This window comes from Tympanuchus pallidicinctus, unplaced genomic scaffold (genome assembly GCF_026119805.1).
Source record: "Tympanuchus pallidicinctus isolate F22 unplaced genomic scaffold, pur_lepc_1.0 scaffold5, whole genome shotgun sequence".
NCBI classification, from domain to species: Eukaryota; Metazoa; Chordata; class Aves; order Galliformes; family Phasianidae; genus Tympanuchus; species Tympanuchus pallidicinctus.
In genome coordinates, this window is record NW_026294769.1 from 3821656 (window position 1) to 3842774 (window position 21119).

At 35.6% G+C, this 21119-nt stretch overlaps 1 protein-coding gene across 3 annotated transcripts in view; it reads left to right on the plus strand.

Annotated features, from left to right (window-relative positions):
* CDH18 (cadherin 18) overlaps positions 1-21119 on the plus strand; it is a 229010-nt gene that overhangs the window by 88157 nt on the left and 119734 nt on the right. The gene's annotated exons all lie outside the window — the stretch shown is intronic.

The window sequence follows — 21119 nt, forward strand, 5'->3', positions numbered from 1 at the left end:
CACTGTAAGATTGCAGTTCCTATTTTCCAGAAATTCATTATTGCATGTGGTACTTTTAGTCTTGTGTCGTTGTATTGTGTCTACAATTCTGTTGCACTCTGAAATGTTCATCACTCCAGTGAAGCCCATAATTAACAAGTAGTTGTGCTGGGTAAGAGAGGACTCTGTTCCTCCCATTTTTTTGTCTTCTTCTATGTTTAGGTATTGCACAGAGAGCAATATGCATCTCTGCTGTCTTGCTTCAGCAGAACAGAAAGATTGAAGAGTTGAAGATCTGCAGCCTACTAAACAGTAGGAATAGCGTCTCATATGGTAATTAATAACATCTTGTAGATATTAACATATTAATGAGTTTTGTGTGTTTACACTGAGTTTCTGAGTAACTCTAGCAAACCATGCTAACGTGGAGATAATCTAAATTTCACAGACTGGCTTCTCAGCTAATGTAGGATGCAAAACACTGGATTTATTCTCTGAATTGTATTTGGAGATCCATCTTCATCCATAGGGAATCAAGGAGAGTTTTTTACAACATAGTTGTATTCTGAGATCTGTGTCTTAGTTGTTTGTTTGATGCACCTTCTGAAGAGTTTCTAGCAGGAACTGGTTATAAGTTTTTTCTGTGAAGTTTTTCCAGAGAAGAGATCATGAATCAGCTTTGTCAAGTAAGGTGCTTTGGGAAGTGTGGTTATGAGATGACATATGAGGAACTTGCTTTTTCTTCTGGTAGCCATTGGAAAAATATCACATGTGGAGCAGAAAGTTCAAATATTAGAAGAACTTGCCCGAGTGTCTGCTGTTCAGTTGGTGTGTGTACACAGGAGCAAGGGTGCAGTTGGTACAGTGAACTTGTTTGGTTACCATTAAGGATATTTCATTATTTGTTGAAAGCTCATTTGGGTCATCTTTTCAGTTCTGTACTTCTTTCAACGTATGGATATTTTTGGATATATAGATAATTTTGGAGCTTGTCTAAATTATGAAGCTAAATAAAATGCTTGCCTATAATCCTAAAATGAATGATTCGTATCAGAATGCAGAATTTTTATACTTTTTACAATTCCTGTGCAGTTACTGTATCTACTGATAGGTAACTTTTCTTGTTGCCTTTCGAGTTGAAGCAAAACAGTTGCAAATGTGAATTGTTCAATGGTGCTTTGAAAAATGAAATGAAACTGCAAAAGCTTTGGATTCATCAAAATCAATATATGTACTTTCAGGGAATTTTGCAGACCCTCTTACCTCAGAAAGGCCTCTAAGCATTACAGTAATGCTTGTTATCCTGCTAACAGGCAGATGCTAAATTTGCAGTTGGCTTTTGTTTGAAAAGTTTTTGTTATGTGGATGTGGCAGGGCCTGGGTAAAGTAATGTGTAAAAGAGTCTGAATCATCTATCCACTTGGACATTGTGTAAAAGGACAGTTCTTCTCTAGAGCTTGATTGAGAAACTGTGTGTCTGTGACTGGATTATTCCTGTGTGTGAGATGTACAAGAAAAACAAATTGAATAATTAATTGATTAATTAACCATAATGTGCATTGGTTAGTTGAGCAGTGAGTGTTTTGTTTGAAGGCCTCTGATAGTAAATTTATTTTACTGACAAGAAGGGAAACTGAGTGCCAAAGGCATCTGTTTCTGCATATGTATAAACTCGTTGACGAAGGAGAAGGAGTGATTCCCAGTTCAGCTGAAAATTTAACTGTATGTTTGCTAAAGAAAATGTTCGTAATAGAATAGCATTTATTTTCCTGTTTGAGAAATTAGAAGTAAACAGCAAGAAGACCAGTGCTATAATTTCTGTATATTTCACATTTCCTCTTTGTTTTTCTGTTTGCTCAAAGATGTCAAGAATATTTTTACAGGTTTTTTGCACTGGGTCTGAATATCTTCTATAGACATTCTTTACTCTTTGAATTGATATTTTTATATTAGAGCTGCTCCCTTACAGCTGTTTTTTGTTTGTTCATTTTGATTTCACAAATACTTACCAAGCTAAAATAGTTAAACTGTCTATCAGTTGGTTTTGTTTTGTTCTGCGTTTTTCATTTAAAAAGGAGGGTTGGACTCTTCATTGAAGCAATGAATTGTATTTTGAAGGCAGGGTGGATGGTGGAGAGAGACAGCATCCAGAGCCAAGCTGTAAAACAGAGGAGGGCATTGCAGGTGCACAGGGTGCACTGCAGGTATGCACTGACAGTAGTGATTTTCTTGCCTGCTCCAGTACTGATCCAGTTTCTCATGACTCAGGACAGCAAGAAGGGACATAACTGGAGAAGGGGTGAGTTAAAGATAGGGAAAACGTGGAGAAAGAAAAAGGTGTGACTATGAACAAGAAAACTTGATGAGACTGGCAGCCAGAGCTGGAAACATGAAAAGTATAAAAGGATGGTAAAGTGAGGAAAGATAGAAGAACTCCCTTACAAATGAGGATCTCCATGTATTTGAAGTCTAACCACTTTGTTTGAATAATGGACTACAGATAAAAGGGAATGTGTAACAAATGTGTATGCACCCTTGTAAGTTCAAAACATGTTCTTTTCTTTCAGCATTCCTCTGTTTATAGAACTCCAATAAATCCCCTCATGTTTCTAAAAGTGAAGAAATTCTTTTAATAAACTTGTGTAGTACATAAAATTTGTGCAGAATAAAGCAGAATATTGCCCTGTTGTTTATATATTATTCAGACAGAATAATAATTAACAAATGATAAATGCTCTAAGAAAGAATTATTGATATGATTACATTATTTTTGCATGTAAGCCTATTCTGGTGAGAAAAAGATAAATATAAATATCTGTTTTAAGAAATGTAAGAAAACGGATAAATCTGCTTGTTTATAAAGCCTTCTGTCTACTAAGAAATCTGAGCAAGAACAGCCTTTCCTACAAGATGCTTGTTATTTGGGGGATTTTTGAGTACTTGTTTGTTTGTTTTTTTTGTGTGGATTTTGTTTTGATCAAGGAAAATGTGTTTTGATAGTATTTCAGCACCCTTGCCCATAAGATAAAAAAAATGATGCTGGCATATAATGAAATAATGATTCCCTGAATAAAAATGAAACCTTTTCCCAACCCTTTACAAATACTTCCTTGAATGTTAAAGTTTGATTTATTCATGGAAGTGAACTAGTTTACCTATCGTTAATCAAAGCAAGATTACAGATTAGGAGGAGATGATTTATACATGAAGTAGCTAAAATGGTTTTTTAAAAGGCCACAGTTTCATAGGTCAGGAAGAAACCTCAAGAGGCCATCCATTCCAGACCCATAGCCCATGATGGGAATAGTTATGACTAAACCTTTCCTGACAGATTTTTATCTGTTCTGTCTCATTTTAATCTGTACTCTTTTGCATCATCTCATTCATTCAGTTTTTTTCCCTATCTGATATTTTTTTTCCGTTCTTTTTTTTTTTGTCAAAGCACTTGTCCACATGCCAGTTACTTTTGTATTAATTCTTGAAAGAACATGCACATGGAGGGGATGTTGGAGGGAAATGACTAAAATAATCATGAAACAAACTGAAGTTGTATTCAAAACTAATTAGCTAGAGATATTCATCCAGCCAGAGTGATTGAGTACACAGTTATTAAGTGTATATGAAATGTTCTGAGAGTGCTGGTGCAGTGCAATCCATACAGCTTATGCAGAAAGCGACCTGTCTTCTTAAAGCTTTAGGAAGAAAAACGCAATCTTGGTTAGTACATGGGTAGTAATTTTGGATGTGACAACATAAGTATAGTATTCCTTCACTTCCTTGAGGTCCAGTTACCTCACCAGCTCAGATTTTATTTCACCTTTCTTCCTCTTTTGCAGTAGGTAGAGAAGCGTAGCTTTGAAAATAATTTGCTCCTCTACCATGAAGTGAAGAATATATTTTTTTATTGTCTATAAAAGTGAACGAGTGAAGGAGACGCTTTAGTTTGGATAAGAGAAGGATAGTGCTATGTAGGATTTATAAACTATAAAGTTTAGAGAGTATTACAATAAAAAGTTGATTTTTTTTAACAGTGCAACAGGTGAACTTTCCCATTTCTGGCTTTTTACAATTGGATAATATTAAAAAAAAAAATTAGCGTGATTATTATTACTGGAGGTGGTTGAATGGAGTAGTGGCAAGACTACTTTGTCAAAATTCTTCTGTTGGTTACTGAATTGAATTGAAATTGAAAACTGCTTAAAATGTTTTTGGATGAATTCATACGCATTAGGCCTGCTTGCTGCTAGATAAATGTGGGTATGGAACATCCGTATTTGTTGAAAGTGAATATACTGTTTTATTGTCAGGTAATGTTATGTTGCACAGGCTTTGTTTTTTCCAAGAACATCTTTTAAGATCAAATGAAACTTGAAAAATAATTATTTTAAATTAGAAGAAAAAATACTGAACTCACAAAGCATAGCTTGAGGTGTTTGTGCAGTGTAAGCAGTAAAATACATGGGTAGAGGTAAACTCATAACACTACTGTAACACAAGTTCAGAACATTGGTTACCATAAGGCACACAATTAGCCTTACAACTAGCTGTGCTAATCACAGTGTACTTTGGGCTGTGAAACTGTTTTCTGGATTTTTATTATAAATTGAATTCTGCTTTCACAAGGCTTCACATTGAGAATTTTGAGAATTTCACAAGCAACTATAATCATCAAACACTAATTTCCTGAATGATACTGAAAGCACCAGTTCCAAGGAGGAAAAAAAAATAGCATATGAAGTCATGTTTACTCATTGTGAGTGTCCTTAATGCCTTTCTGCAAATTTATCATAGCCATATCTTGTGCTTTAGCTTTAGCTGACTGCCAGAGACTTTCTTCTTTGTATTAGAAAAATAGAATAGAATAGAATAGAATAGAATTTTGAAAATTACCTTAATTCTCCTTTTTGAACTTAATAGTTCAAAATTAAAGGTAAAATGGAAGTTCGATTTTCTAAAATACTTTTACGTCTAAGCAGTACTTCTTAACTTAATAAAGATAGCATGTGTGCCATATACACAAATATACATTTTATTTGCCATATCCTTTTCTATAATCTTCCATTCATTGTACAGTTCTGCATCCAGTTATGCTCCCAAAATTCTCTATTTAATTCTGCAAAGCTTTAGAACACTGCAGACTGCAATTTAAATTTTCATGTGCCCTTGGCATCATAGTATATCAGGGCGTTCAATGTGAATGCAGTTGGAGATGGACATTAAGGAGCAGTCTTTTATGTGGAGCATAGAAATAGATGGCTGTTTCAGGCTAGGTTGTATAAGAGTCCAGGGTGAAGGAAGGAAGAACAAAAGAAAGAGGCAAGGTGGCAGTATATGAAACATATTTATGAATATTCTGAAGTACTTGATTGGGAAAGTTGATTAGATGACAGTGTGATATACTGAGCTACAGAGTGGGATTGTTTTCTCCTTGGAGTTGATACAGCAAACCACCTACTGTTTCTGGGAGGAGAGTAAAAAAAAAGGTTATTCCACTGTGAAAACTCCCAGAGCTCTTCACATCAGAAAAATACTGCATTTAATCTCCTGCACCTGCAGAAACTGCAGCTCAGAGCTCAGCTTGACTGACATGGCACTGGACCTGAACAAGCAACTGGTAAGGCAGCAGGTTCTAATGTTTTGAGAATCAACTTATCCTTCTCTTCATGACTCAGTGTGAATTAACTTAGTGCCTAAGTGGTATTTCAGCTACATAATGTTTGCAGATGTTGCTGACAGCAGAATGATTATCTCCCCTGTGCTCGACAGGCCTTCATCCTTGAAATAGGACACATTTTCTCCTTTTGTTCCTTTTTTTTTTCAGTTTGAATTTAGTCCTTGGTCTGAAGAAAGAGTAACTCTCCTTTTGTAATATCTCTACCTAGATGGCTTGCCATTACCACAGAAGTTTCTGAGTAGAGCTGTTATGACATGGCAAGGTGTTGTACACCCATGTCAGTGTGAGTGGTTCCCAGAAATGCCAAGTGCTTTGGAAGCAATAAAGCCATCACAGAAAAACTTTATGCTCTTTTCCAGGTCATCTAACAGCAGATACAGGAGATTATTCCAACTCCCTGTCCTCTCCTCCTCTCCCCCTCTTCCTTCTTTGCCCCTACTATCCTGAAAATCTGAAATCTTCTAAAACTTCAAATTTCTACCTTTATGATGCTATTTAGTAGTTACATATTGTCATTCGTTATGTATAAATTATTCATTGTAAGTATTATAAATCAAATCAAGCATGGTTAAAATCAGTATTTGTTATTAAAAAAATCATTCTTTCCCTAGTTTTATCTATGAGGGTTAGTGGTCCGATCCTAAGTCCACTAGTATTGTATTCTGCATTTCATAATTTAAAAGAAAATAATTATGTCAATTAAAATGATAATGATCCTGAAACCAATTCAGAGAAGTAAGTACTTCTCTGTCATACAGAACTTCAGGATTTGTGGAATTCAGACTGACAACAGGATTCTTGTAAGGGTAAGAACTTAGTATGATTTAAAAAAACCAAGCAAAAAAAATGTATACTTATTTATTTTTAAAATGATAAAAATAAATACATTTAAAGTGCACAACTTCATTTCCCATTTCTAACTTAATCCATTTCAAGGAAAAAACAGATATAAAATTAGGTAGAACACTTAGTTTTGAAGCTAATTTTGCACAAAAAATGATACAAAACATCTGCAAAAAATTTAATTTGGCTGCTTTTTGGAGTAGTCATAAGCCAGATAAAAAGTCACTATAATGTGAAATAAAGCTCTTTGAGGGCTAATATTATCAGAACCTAATAGATCAGTGCCTGATTTTAAGTATTTCTTGTTTTTTTTTCTTTGATGCTAATTTGACTCCTAGCCATACCTTTCCAATGACAGGTTGAATGTGTCTCGCTGACATTTACTGAGAATCAGCTTTGAGACAATCTTATTTAGATTCCCTCATTTTCCCAGTTTCTGTTGTGATGAATACTTATTCTATCAGTTTGCTTCTCATGCTTACAAATGAAATTATATATAATCTATATTTTTGCCTAATCAAAGGTTGTTTTCTGTTTTTTTTTTTTTTTGTTTGTTTGTTTTTAAATGTAAATGAAAGGAGGATGGGGGCCCTTTTAGTTTTCCTTCAGAATTTTCTTGAGCAGTCCATTAGGGAATGTGAAATTTACATTTCGAGCATTTTTCTTGGCTTTTACTAGTTGTGAAGATATAAAATCATTAAGATTAGAAGGAAGATAATTCCAGCTGATGGAATTATGTTAAAGACAATTGCTTGGAAGAAAAAAAATTGTTCAACTCTAACCAGAATGAAGTTTGCTTTCATGCTGACTAATGAGCAGTCTGCTTTGTTACCGTTAACTGATGTTAGGGCTATACTGTACTAGTGGACAATGGCAACCCACTAGATTACTCCTTATGTAGGATAAATCTGATTTTAGCAGTGCAAGTAACATTTACTTACTTTTGGATGATAGAGTGAAAGTTTGTACTCAGGAGGTGTTTGAAGTACCAAGCTATTTTTTTTTTTTTCCTGAAAATTAATTAATGTTTTTAATCTTCCAGAAACATCTTCCTAGTATAAGTTAAACTGAGCTCTATTATATGTTAATGAAATAACTGTGTATCAGAAAGACTGTAGACACTCTTTTTTGGCACCTCCCTTTACTGCTAGCAATAATTTATTTTACATGCTGAAATTCTAATTATGTTCTGAAATTAACTTTTATATTAATTTTTCTATCATTTTACACACACTGTTTCAAAACATTACTTGTACTCACCAGTTTCTTGGCAGTCAGAATCACTGGAGATGGTAATGCTATTCTGCCTGAGCATTTTTTGAGAGGGGAGAATGTGTCAGAGAATGTCTGAGAAGAAAAATCTCCGAAATGTTTGTGATAAATGGCATCTGTATTGATATGTCAGCATAGACATAACAGACACCAAGGAGAGAAAGATACTGCCTCAAAGGTTGAATAGTCTGTTTGTGGCATTTTGTGTACTTGGAAAACTGGTGCTGGAGAAAGGTCAGATTTTGACAATTAAGTGATAGCAGTGAATGGAGCAGCAAGTCTGCAATCCCTTACATGTAGAGAAAGTAAATCTTAACGTTCCTTATTGGAGTTAGATATCATGGATATAGGACAGTGCATCATGATAGACATAATTTTCCTCTCAAATGTAATGTGCAGAATATATTACTGTTTTAGTAAACCAATTAGATTCTCATATGATTTGTTGAAATACTTTCTGTTAAATGTAATCAAAGTGCAATTGTGGAAATTATTTCTGAACTCACTTTTTTAATGCTAAATTCAATATAATTTGATTAGATACATCTGTCCTGCAGACAAATGAAAGAAGTTCAAATATCAAGTATGGGTGACTTTACGCTGGATACTAAGGAACATATATTTTCAGTGAGAATTTTGAAACTTAGAGGATAAGTTTTTAACTTTTAAAAATTCATATATCCAAAGCTACAGTTCTTCAGCACACCTTCCATGTTTTTGAACACACAAGAGAGTTTTTATATATAAAAAAAGTATTTCTCATAATATTTGTCAATTGTTTATGGGCCATTTTTGACCTGATTCTGTGACTAATGAGGTGGGGGTACCCACGGATCCATGTCCGGGGAGAGGGGGAAAGGATATGGAGATGGGTCTAAAAACAAAATAGCAGCATTGAGCTGAGGGAGAAAACTAATTTACTGAATATTATATCAGAATACAAGATAACACTATATAATACAATGTAATTGGAACTGAGGCTAATAAATCAAATCAAAGAGAGAGAGAGCGTCCAAAGTGGAGGGCCTTGCTCTAATGCTGAAGGCTAGACGGCTAGGGAGCACACAGCAGAGACAAGCAGCAGAAGACTGTTTCATGACTTGCAAACAGTTTTATCTTTCCCTCTAAATAAAAAATGGAAACGGAACAGTGAAAGTCTTCTGGGATACATAGTTCTTATTTTCTGAAGACCAGGTACCTGGAAATATGGACAATCCACAGAACTGGAGCATTAACTCTTTAACTCCCAGTGCTCTACGTGATATTATGTTGTGGAATATTGATAACAAAAAATCATAAAACCATGACAATATCTTGGACGTACATATTTTACATCATGTATGAATACCTGATTCATGTTTGTAGATTCTTCTTATATGTCCCAGTGTACACAGAGAAGACTACAGCTGATTTTAGAAACAGACGTTTAATGGATTCAACGCAAGAACAATTAAACATACAAGAACACAGGAACAATTAAGAATATTTGGAATCTATGTGTATTATGATTTTCTAGGAATGTAGAAAGCTTTGTCTTTCTGGTTGTAGTTGCAGAAGTTGAGCATCATTTCTTTTTCTCATTAAATATCATTGTCATTCACAGTGAGAATCACTGACCATGAAAGGAGGGAAATGCTCTGCACTGTACTGAAAAGATAGCTTGTGGGACTCATAATGACTTTGTAAGGTGTAAAAACTACCAACAGTTATAGATTTCACAATGCCTCTATACAAATGCTGTTAAGCCAAAACATAAGTCAGTCATAAATTGTGATATCAAATAGGCTTGTAACAATTTTCAGAACATTTGTCTTAATAGTCCAGGAGTTGTCCGGAACCAAGTCTAATCGACGGGGGTTTTATTCCATGTTACCAGATGAAAACTTTGCAATAGTGACAAGTACAGATGTTTATAGAAAGATAGATGTCATGATGACTCTGGGAAGAATATGGAAATATTAGCACATTACCTTTTTGAGAAAGAACTGTGTTTGGTGGTAGGCTTTACCTTATTAAAATACTTAATTATCTGCTTAAAAAACTTCAGCTCAGAAACTTCTCCTTGATCATGATTTCATGAAGTATGGACATATACAAATACAGTTCTTGAAACTGCCCAATTAAGATCAGTTTGAGATCCAGAAGGCATTTTCCATACTTCATGGAAAGCATGTCCTTATATTCCTATTCACTGGAATTGTTATATTCTCTGTTTTCTCTTTATACTTGTAAAAGCACAGTCACCACTGTGAAAGCATGACTAGTTTGTTGCTTTTGTTACACTCATTACATGACTTTCATCTGTGCAGAGGGCTAGTGTTAAATAGGTGTTGTGAATACTTAATACTCCTCTGAATTATCCAACAGAGGTGTCAAGAGCAATGTACTTGGTATTCTGTATTATCAACAGATGTTGTGGTGATAGTGACCTTTTAAAGAAACTTGCAGAAACATGTCCTTGTCATGATGGTACAGGGCTCTTACGTCATGTGGCGCTTTTTGCCTCCAGCGAAAAGCAAGAGTACGATGATGATGGAGGGAAAGGAAAAACGACAGGAAAAAAGAAGGTGTAAAAGGAAAAAAAATGTACTCTCTTTTACGGGAGATGTAAAGAAAAAGCTACCACTTGTGAAACTTGTGATGGAAACTCTGTAAATAAGCAAGTTTGTTTTTTACAAATCTGAATTCCACACAGTGAGAATACAAGCTGCTAAAGAGACAAATGGCATTCTGGACTCAGAACCAAAACATTCCTTAACGTGTTAAGTACTGCAGAGGCTGTGAATCAGTACTCCAGATCATCAATATTCTGATTGTATTGTCATACTAAATTTCAATATTTAAAAATTATATAACAAATGTAGCAATGTATAGCAAATAAAATGACTGAACAATTAAAAATGCGTGCATTTCTTTTACCTGGAAAAGTGCGTTAGCATTAATTTGTAAATAGCTCACAAAAATATGAGTGAATTCCTTTTGAAACAGTGATCTTGGCAGTTCTTGAGAGTATGTAGTAGTGCATTCTTTTCTATTTCTTGAGAATGAAATAATTTTTTTTCACCTGACATAAAAGCCATTGGACAGTAGCCGACCTGTTTTTTTTCCACACACTTACCAATTTCTCAGCAAATTAGCTTCAAAGACTTCAAAACCAAAAATGTGTGAAAGATATTTGGAAGTACAGGATAAAAGGAAGCTGGTAAATTAATTATCTCTCCTTGAACTTTCGTACGTAATGTTTTTTCTCTAATCAAACTCTGTAATTGAGCTGCTAACATAAATTTTTCTCTAGCTGAGTTTACACAGCTGACAAATACTACATTAGAAAATAACACATTTATTTCTATCTTCACGATATTATTTTGGAACAGAAAAGAGTAACAAGTGATTTAGAATATCGCGTAGATGCACTGCAGTTATTTTTCCTACAGCTCAGAATTGAATATGCTGTTTCAAGATCACTCAGTGAGTGCACTTTATTTGCAGTAGCACTGTCAGACAAACAACCAAACAAGCAAATTAATCATACTTTCTATAAGAGTTTTAGTACTGTTAGAGCTTTCAGCTCCAGTGATCTATTTTCATCCCTCCCAATTAATATCAGAAGGAATTATATAGAGGAAGATATCACCTAATATAGAACTAATAAGAGTTTTGTGGAAGTAATAGCTCTTTGTCTTTTGGGAAAATCTGAAATAATCCACAGCTTGGCATTCCTGTTCACCGAGGACATATATGTATTGTCTTTTGGAAGAAATTTTTACACTAGGTGTATTCCCTTTTTTTCCTTCTGTACTGCAGTTGGAATGGAAAAGCAGAGTTCTCTCTTTGTGTACATAAAGAAAATAAATGTACGGCAATCAGAGTAGCTTGATGGGGAAAGCACCAGAGCTGAGGCTCAAGAGAATGTAGAAAGTCTACAGAAACAGTATGTGAAATCAGGAACTGCATGTTTACTCCATAATTATTTCAAATGTTCTACATTTTTTCATTAAAAAAACAGCTTTTCATTGCTTTGTTGAAATTCCAGATTCTAGCATCTTGTGGGGTTTTCAAAGAATATATGTACTTAACTTTTTTTCTAACCTTGACTTTTTTACTATCTTAAGCAAACTATTTATTGTGTAACAGTGGCTTTACTTCTCCAGGTGAAGATATTTATGATATCATCGCTCATTCTAAGACTACTTTTGGCACTGTTGAGGTCGTAGCTGTTCGCATCTGTGAGAGTATAGCTGAACAATAAGACATTTAAAAACATAGCAGTGCTTCCATGTTGTAAAGAAAATCAGTTGTTTTCTGTGCAAAGAAACACAGAACAGAAACATTTTTGATGTGTACTTGTACCCATATGTCAGAGAGGCAAGAGTTTTCAAAATGCTTTCCGTAGGCATCATACCTCCTCTTTGGATTTTAGGAACAGCACATTACTGAAACAAAATTCTTCTCCCACTAGCAGTGTCATATGGCCAGGGCTTCTTCTAGTGTCAGTGTATCATCAAGGCCTTTGAGTTCAACTCCAGTTAAATGTATGGTCCTCCTACATGGATTAAGTAATCTTAAGTTGGTACCACAGTTATTCATTGTGGTAAAATGTGATACTTGTTGTTAAATGAGTTTTGGTAACAGTGGATGAGGGCATATTCAAAACTTTGAAGATCAGGGCAATTTTATGTACTTGTCTAGAATGTGTAAGTTTCCTATGCTGCTTTGTGGCATGCGACATTGGAAGTAACAAAAAGAAATGTACACTGCAGAACAGACATTGTGAAGTAATATATCATTGATCCAGACATTAACTACTTGCTCATATTCATTAAAGCCAGACTCTTGGTTACCAAAAAACAGAAGAAATCTGTCCTAGATTTTGAGAATTTCTTTACTGAATGTAACAATGAAGTACTCATTTGAAGTCTAACTTTTATATCTTGGCATTTAGTGGGCTTTTCTATAGATGATGCTTTTTTGATGGCATGGGAAAGTTTCTAATTGTTCTGAAATTCTGTAGTCCTTGAGGAATATTTCTATGGCTTTATGAATTCATCCCTTTTGCTTTCTCTGAGAATTGTAGTGTTCAGTATCGCCAATATATCACAGCTGGATAAATGGGAGTTTTTTTGTGGCTTTTTGTATCTCGTATGTGTTTATTTCTGGGTAAATATGGTAGTTTAAATATACCTCAGTTTACTCATCTGTGAAACACGGATGATTATACTTGCATTTCAATGAGACTTTGAAATCTGAAAATTAAAAGCTCTTCAACGAGGGGCTATTGCTTAGGAGGAAAGTAGGGCAATTTGCTATGAGAGACAGCCACTTATTTTACAGTCATACCTAGTTGCCATTGTGCCTGAATGGTGCTCTTGAGTGTTCCATAGGTTACATGCAGTATGTCTCCGATCTGAAACAATTATTCTGGCTATAGAGCAGAACTGGGGAATGAAAAGTCATGCTTTGATATCTGTTTAAAAATAATGGTGGTTTTATTTTCAAATAAGACCCAAACAAAAAGACCAACAAAAAAGATGTGTATTAGAGTAGCTGTTCAGCAAACTGCAGTCATTTAGCCTGGGACCTGCAAACAAATATATTCACAATTATGGCATGCTTTTTAGTAGTGTTTGGTTATCATGTTCTGCAAAAAGGATGTCTGTCTAGCTCTTTAAAACCTATAAAATAAATATATAATGCAATACATAATGCAGTCCTATTTTATGGGAAAAATAATTATTTCTATGTCCATCATATTATTAATCCAAATAAAAAAAATGTGAAATAAAAGTCTGAAATATTGCTGTAGACAGAGTTCATGTGAAGACTTCAGCAGAGTTGAATTATTTTTCTTATACAAGTGCAATTTCAGGTTCTACTTTTCCTAAAATGCATAGTGTTCCTTGAAAACATAACAGTTTTATACATAAATACATATTGTGTTGTTTGAAGATTCTATTTTCTATTTGCTATTTTTCTTGTCATTCACTACAGTTGTCCTTTGGTACAGAGAGAAAATAGAAGCTAATATTGACCACTTGTGTCAGCTTTAGAACACCTGCTGTTATTTCAGATGTTTGCTTATATACCTGTATATTTCACCATTACTCACCCCATAACTATTCCCAAAAAAGTAGCAGCAAGAGTTCAGAACTTGTAGAACAGATGTTTGTGTGCTGTACTGTTGTACTGTGAAGTTAATATTGTTTTCATCATGTTTTTTTCTGGATGATTGCGGTGCATTTTTTTTTTTCTATCTTGTCATAAAGCCTATTCAGCAGATGTAGTCAATTGCAGTTCAGTATTCATTTTCTTCCTCTGTTTCGCAAGGGTGTAGAATAGCTTCTTCTCAATTCGTGGATACTGGTATGGTTTATACAGTTATCTCCAGGGCTAATGATTCCCCCTGAGAATTCCATCAAAAGGTGTGACATTGCCCAGAGCAGTATATTTCATTAAAACATATCTTATAGCTCAGACCAAAGGAAGCAAGTCTGTGGCAAATCTGAGGATGCTTTTACTGCAGAGGCTTAATGAAAATTTCAGTAGTATCAGCTAGACTCTTGTTTTGCAGCACGCACCAATCAGAATAATTTGGTGTGCATGTTTTACTACTGCTGTTATTGTATCATTTGTTTTAAATTAGATGTTGTGTCTACATAAACATTAAAGAAAGTTAACCTGATGACTCTTTGTGCTACTACAAGAGTAAAATATTTTGTACTCAGTGTTTTTAGTATTATATTATCAATTCTTTATACATCTCTGCATTTTTATATTATTAATTAGTGTTGCATAACACAAGTAAAATAACAGGGTTTTTTTGTGTGTGTATCCTCCTGTCCCTTGTTAAGCTCGAAGCTCGTGTTGTTTGTCCATTATTTTGTGATTCCTCTGGGTAGGACAAGCATTGGTAGATTTCCCTGGTAGTATTATGCTGGAGCCCTCTTGGCATTTGGTTAAACTGATTGGCAATGACAACAGGCTTGAGAATGGGGAGTTTTCCGCTCTTCTTGAAAGAAACTGCTGCTCTCAAAACAGAAAACAAAAAATTATTTGAAAATAATAAAAAGTAATCATAATAAATATTTATTTTTTTCTTGTGGAAATAAAATCAATATTTTTTTACTGTTGTGAAATGTCACAGAATAGCTAAATTCATCATCTGCTTTTTTTTTTTTTTTTTTTTTTTTTTAAATTCAAAAGAATAACTTCAGCTCTAAGCTATTTTCAGTCAGCTGAATTCCTCTCCCTTCACTTCATACGTGCAGGTATTTTGATGTCCATTGTATCTTTTTAAGTTTTTGCTTCCCAGTAAACTGAAGGAATAAGTGCTTGGAATGGTAGGGGATTTCTTCAACACTGCTTTTCTTAACATAAGATGGTATGAACTGCCATTATAGCTGTCCCTTTTCTTATTATTTTACTTTTTTTTTTCCCTCTACTTCTATAAAGCTGTTTGAGATGGGAGGAATTATTAGGGAGAAGGTCTATTTTTTTTTTCTCTTATTTTCAGTTAAAATTGTTCAGTAATTTGGAGAAGTGCGGAAAGAGTGTAGTCAGGATACTAAGTTGAAGGAATTTCCTGATTCAAAGTAAAACTCATGAGAGACAGGCAAGGGAGAGAGGCTGTGATTGAATCCTATTGCAAAAGAGAGAACTAGTGATTTGAGGAAAAGGAGTGGGGCTTGTCATCTTCCTCCATCCTCCATGGATTCAGTTATTTGTAATCCACAGCCAAGTAGTGATATGGTCCAGCTTTGTAACCTTGTACCGTTGAAGAAATCAGCAAGTTGTGAAGGATTGTGAGGAAGACTGTAGAACTATACAAGTTAAAGAAGGCAAAACTGTAGCAGTAGGGTTATTGAGCCAGGGATTGCTAGTAGTTCAATGATCTGAGAAGAAAAGAGACATGTTGTAAAAAAAAAATAAAAAAAAAATCGATGAACAAAAAACATTTGGGTGGGAAAATAAATGGGAGGTGTGATAAAGATTGTAAATCATCAAATATTCATTCCAGACAGTAGCTGAAGTTGATTCTTCTCATTGTGAATGATGCTTGATGCTTTGTGTTGGTTTTTTTTCAGGGCTGGAATGTACCAATACCTAGTCTAGTAGTTTATAAAATCCTACATATCTTTTGGATGTTAGCCACCAAATAACTGCTTTATACTGTTAAGTTGTATGTGCTAACCCTGCAAGAATTACTTTCTACAAACAAAGGTAACCCAGGGTGGAGAGTTACAGTCTATTTGAACAAAGAAATGCAAAATTAAAATTAGTTTAGATAGGGATAAAGGAAGCCAAGGACCAGATACAAAATCATCGAAAAGCACTAGGAGGCATGAAGTAAAAAATAATAATAAAATAGAATCATAGGATGGCTTGGGTTGAAAAGGACCACATTGATCATCTCATTTCAACCCCCCTGCTGTGTGCTGGGTCACCAACCACCAGACCAGGTTGCCCAGAGCCACATCCAGCCTGGCTTTAGGGATGGGACATTCACAGTCTCCTTGGCAACCTGTTCCAGTGCATCACCACTCTCTAAGAGGAAAACTTCCTCCTAATGTCTAACCTAAATCCCCCCGTCTTAGTTTAAAACCATTCCCCATTGTCCTATCACTATCCACCCTTGTAAACAGTCATTCCCTCTCCTGTTTATATGCTCCCTTCAAGTACTGGAAGGCCACAATGAGGTCTCCCCAGAGCCTTCTCTTCTCCAAGCTAAACAAGCTCAGTTCCCCCAACCTTTCCTCTTAGAAAAGGTGCTCCAGCCCTCTGATCATCTTAGTGGCCCTCCTTTGGAGCCACTCCATGATTTCCACATCTTTCTTGAATTGGGGGCCCCAGGCCTGGATGCACTATACCAGATGGGGCCTCACAAGAGCCGAATAGAGTGGTACAATCACCCTCCTCTCCCTGCTGGCCACTCCTCTTTTAATGCAGCCCAGAACACAGTTGCCTTTCAGGCAGCAAGTGAACGCTGCTGGCTTATGTCCAGCTTCTCATTTAGACAGTGAATAAGAGCATAGAAGAATTACAGATCATTATACAGAAGTCCCGAACTGTGTGGATAGAAAGCTTAAAAGCAGACTGTTAGAGTAAGAGTTTGAGTTTGGCAGAGGGATAGAGACTGGGTGGCATGAAACATGAAGAGAGAGTCTGCTAGGTTTAGAAAGAGTTTGTGCCTAGGTGAAGGAGGATTGGCTGGAAATTGAGAGGGGAAGATGAGACAGAGGAATCTGTAATCAATAGAGCATATTCTCCTCTGGTCTATAAAATTAAATTTAGCCTTCATAAGTTTCATCATTGCATTCCTCTCTGCAAAAGTCTGTGAATCTCTGGCAAAGTGAGTCAATGTCTTCTAGATAAGGCATCATGTAATCAGTCAGTGTAATTGCCAGAACTCAAGTTTTGATTTTGAAATTATGTACATAATATTCTTGTTTATTATTTGTCAACAGTAAGTTTTATGTTAATATGTGCAGTCACTTCAAAATAATCTATATGTATTGTATGCATAGCCATTTCTGCCCTGTTTAATTCCATTAGATTAGTGCAACGGTTCTTGATTTTCAAATCAGCTTCAGATTTCAATTTAGCATGCTTTTGGGAATCTCTTCATAATACTTCATTTTCAACAGAACAGCATGCATCTTATATTCAGGTCCAAGATTTTATTGGTAGTCTAGTTAAAATATTGCAAAATTCATTACTGATCCACCTAAAATCCCACCCACACAACACATCAAGAATCAGAATTATTCAATTAAAGCAAAAGGGGGAAAGCAGTCCTTTAATATAATAAACATACTTTGTCAGATTTCTTCTTCATTCTTCTTATCATGCCTTGTTTCTAATTGCCACTTGTCTCCCTCATGCAAGCACAGGGGAGCATGATAATGGGTGAGAGTTGCTAGCATACCACATCCCACCAGAAGTAGGATATTGTTTTCCTACTCTTTGTATTGGTTTGGGTTTATTTTTATGTTTCATCTGTGTGCTTCTTTCCTATTGATCTCCATTTCTATACTGTCTACTAGTTGCTGCTTAATTATAGTCATTTGATTGACTTTTGAAAAATACTTAAAGGCAAACTTCTTAAAGTATATTGTCAGTAAGAATTAGATAAAGATATTAAGTAATTTAGTAAAAATGTATGAAGACTAAGGGTGGTGAGCAGGCCTTTAGTTAAGCCATAGGCACCTGAACATTTGGGTCTGCAGTTTAGCAATTAATTGCAGTGATAATACTGTATTAACAGGGCAGCAAGCCTACAGTGTCCTTATTTTAAAGCTGCCAATATGCTAATGCAGCAAATTATATCTATTTAAAGATTTGTAGTATTGAAGTTAATATAAAAATATAAAGAAACTGATTAACTGAAAAGTTTGTTATATGTCTTCAAGTGATGCCTTTGGAAAATGTTATCTTTCTGTAATTTGTGAAGAAACACTAATGGAAAGTATTCAATTAGACTTACGGAAGAGAAATGTTTAAGTCTTAAGAAAACAAGGACACCTTGCTTGCTGCTCTGCTAAATCAGTCACACACTGCTGATACAGGCTAGTTAAAGATTGAGGAACCATCATAAATCATCCTGAAGCCAACTTGTTATTAAATATGTCAAGAAGTGGAGCTCACTAAGTTGATAAAGGTGACATTCCAGATATGTTCTTCAGCTAGTATTTTCAGTTTCTTCAATTCAGAAAAGTAAAGATGAAAATAAGACCCAACAGGGGATGAAAAAATAAATACCTTCTGGCTTCTTCTGATTGTGGGCAGATTCAGAATATTTAATGTATATATTCTCATTAGGAATATAGCATAATAAGCAATGATAAGTAACATTTCTAGAAGCCACTACATAGCTTAGAATAGAAACTGCTTTTCACAAGAAATTCTGGACACAGACTGGATGTTGGTAGATTGGAGGTGGTGCTGTCAGAGCAGCAGAGTGAGACAACACCCAGGGGCCAAAATGTAGGGTATCCCCGAGTGGGCCAGGTGTGCTCCAGGGTACTTGGATAACCCCAGCCACAGGGACCAAACATCTCCCTGGGCACAGGGACAGGCAAGGCTGGGCTGTGGTCTTGCTAGTGAGACTGGCTGGGTGGAGACCATGGATAGAAAGGGCAGGGCTGTGGCACTTTGGGTTCCAGGCCCATTACAGCCTAACTGGGGCCTGAACAGGGACAGCTGGGTCTCATGGTAAGTCCAAGATGTGTTAGTCTCTACTGGTTAACTGCTGATTTGTAAGATCACAGTAGAACAGATCTAAAGTGAGAATGCTTTAGGAAGCAAGTTGAAGCTACTTCACAAAGGGAAAAAAAAAAAAACAAACAAGCCTGCTTTCAGCAGCAGTTTAAAAGTTGGAATCGAATGTCAGTAAATAATATCACAGAGCTGTATTGTAATTGCTTGACATAGCACTCTTTTTTTCTTTTCAATGATGTTCATTACTTCTCTCAACATTTTGAGTAATCATGTTTCAGTTCGAGATATGTTTGTATTTCTTCTTAAGAGATTCCTGCAATGTTCCAACTTTCTAGCTCTGACTGGGTGTAGCAGAAATGCTGTCATGGCCTGACCCAGTGACTGACCTGGTGTGAAAGGCAGGGCCAACCGAGGGGAGTTCAGCTGCATGCAGTGTGCCTGAGTGAATGCAATGGGTGGAGGCAGGATCTACCCTTTCCCAGACCTCATATCTGGGTTGGCAGTGGAAGTAAAAGTCTCTTGCTGGAGATCTTTGTGTATCAGAGGCATTCCAGGGGTAAGCAGCTTCTTTCTGTTATTTCTGCACCCCTGTCTGCTGCATTTGAGCTTTTCCTCACTTTCTGTGACCTAGGAGTTTGCTACTAAGTTACCATTGCTATTCTTTATATAGTGTTACAGTGGCAGGGAAGGGGAAAAACACCCCTGCATCTTCTGTTTATGTGAGATATTTATTTGCATTACTGAAGTGCGTTAGTGTCTCATTCTCTAGTGTGCATGTGCTCCTGCAGTAACCATTGACAGGTATAGTAGCATCTCATGGAAACAAAATGGCCATGTGCTTTTTAGGAGTCTGGAGTAAGATATCTTCTCTAAGGTCACACAAGTAAAGTCAGAACAGTTGAAGAGAATGTGGTAGGCTGAGTCTGTGTTGCTCTGCTTGTGAACAAGAACTTAGATGCTGAAGTACCTTCTACTGTTGGTTTTAATGAATCTCCTTAGAAACTATTTTGTTTTTTTATACCGTTTGAATTGCTGGCAATTTGAGTGCATTACTCAATATACACAGAATCCAATAGTACTCTGAAGATGATAAGGGATGTAACTGGAGTTTTGTCTATCACTACTCAAAAAGAAAGGTGTAAAACTGTAAAACTATCCTGCTGTCCTTTAAAAGCAAAGCTAAGTATGCAGACCTTTCTTCTCTCTCTCTCTCTCTCTCTCTCTCTCTCTCTCTCTCTCTCTCTCTTTTCTTCTTGAAATAAAATAGGTCCACAGTTGTTTTGGTTATTCAATTGGATCCTCTTGTGGCTTTGATGAAAATAAGGTTAATTAACTGAAGATAGGCTAAAGTTGATATCTGCTGATTTTTCTTACTTTTCTTACTTTACTAGATGTTTCCTTTAGCTTCAACCTGCCCGGCCTCCTAGAGAACAAGATATAAAATTTGTCACCCTAATTCTGTAGTTTTGATACAGACAAGATGGAAAATGTCATCAAGTCTCATATTCCTTTTACAAATAGCATGATTGTTCATTTTAAATTCAAGACAAACACCTGCCCCTGCCCCCAAAAAAAGAAAAAAAGAAAAATAAATGGTTGCACTTTGTGGAGGGGTAGAGAAATCCTGGACAGACATCTGTTTCTGACACATGACAAGGTAGAAAGTGATTCCTTGGGCCATAGGAGATAGTATAGGTGACTGGACTGAGTTATAGTCATTTGGGCATATTTAATCCTCAGTGTGACTGCTTCAGACTTAACACTTGAGGCTGTTTTTCTAGCAATGAGTGCTTCAAGGCAGCTGCTTAAAGGATTAAAACCAAACCAAAATAAAACAAAAAATATCTCATTAATAGAATGTTACTATGTTACTGATTCAGGGAAACTTTTCTAGAATGAACTAGGACCTCAGAAATCTCAAAAAAAAAAAAAAAAAAAAAACTGTACTGACTTGAAAATGACCCTAAGTAAAACGATTGTTTTGTCAGTAATACAGTAATAATGCATGAGGGATTATAGCAAAAGTTGAGTGGGTTAAAAACTAGGCAAAACAATGTTAACAATGTTAACGGTAGTATTATAATTTTTATGTCTTTTGTGTAATAACCTTTTGTGGAACTTAATAAGTCATTTTATG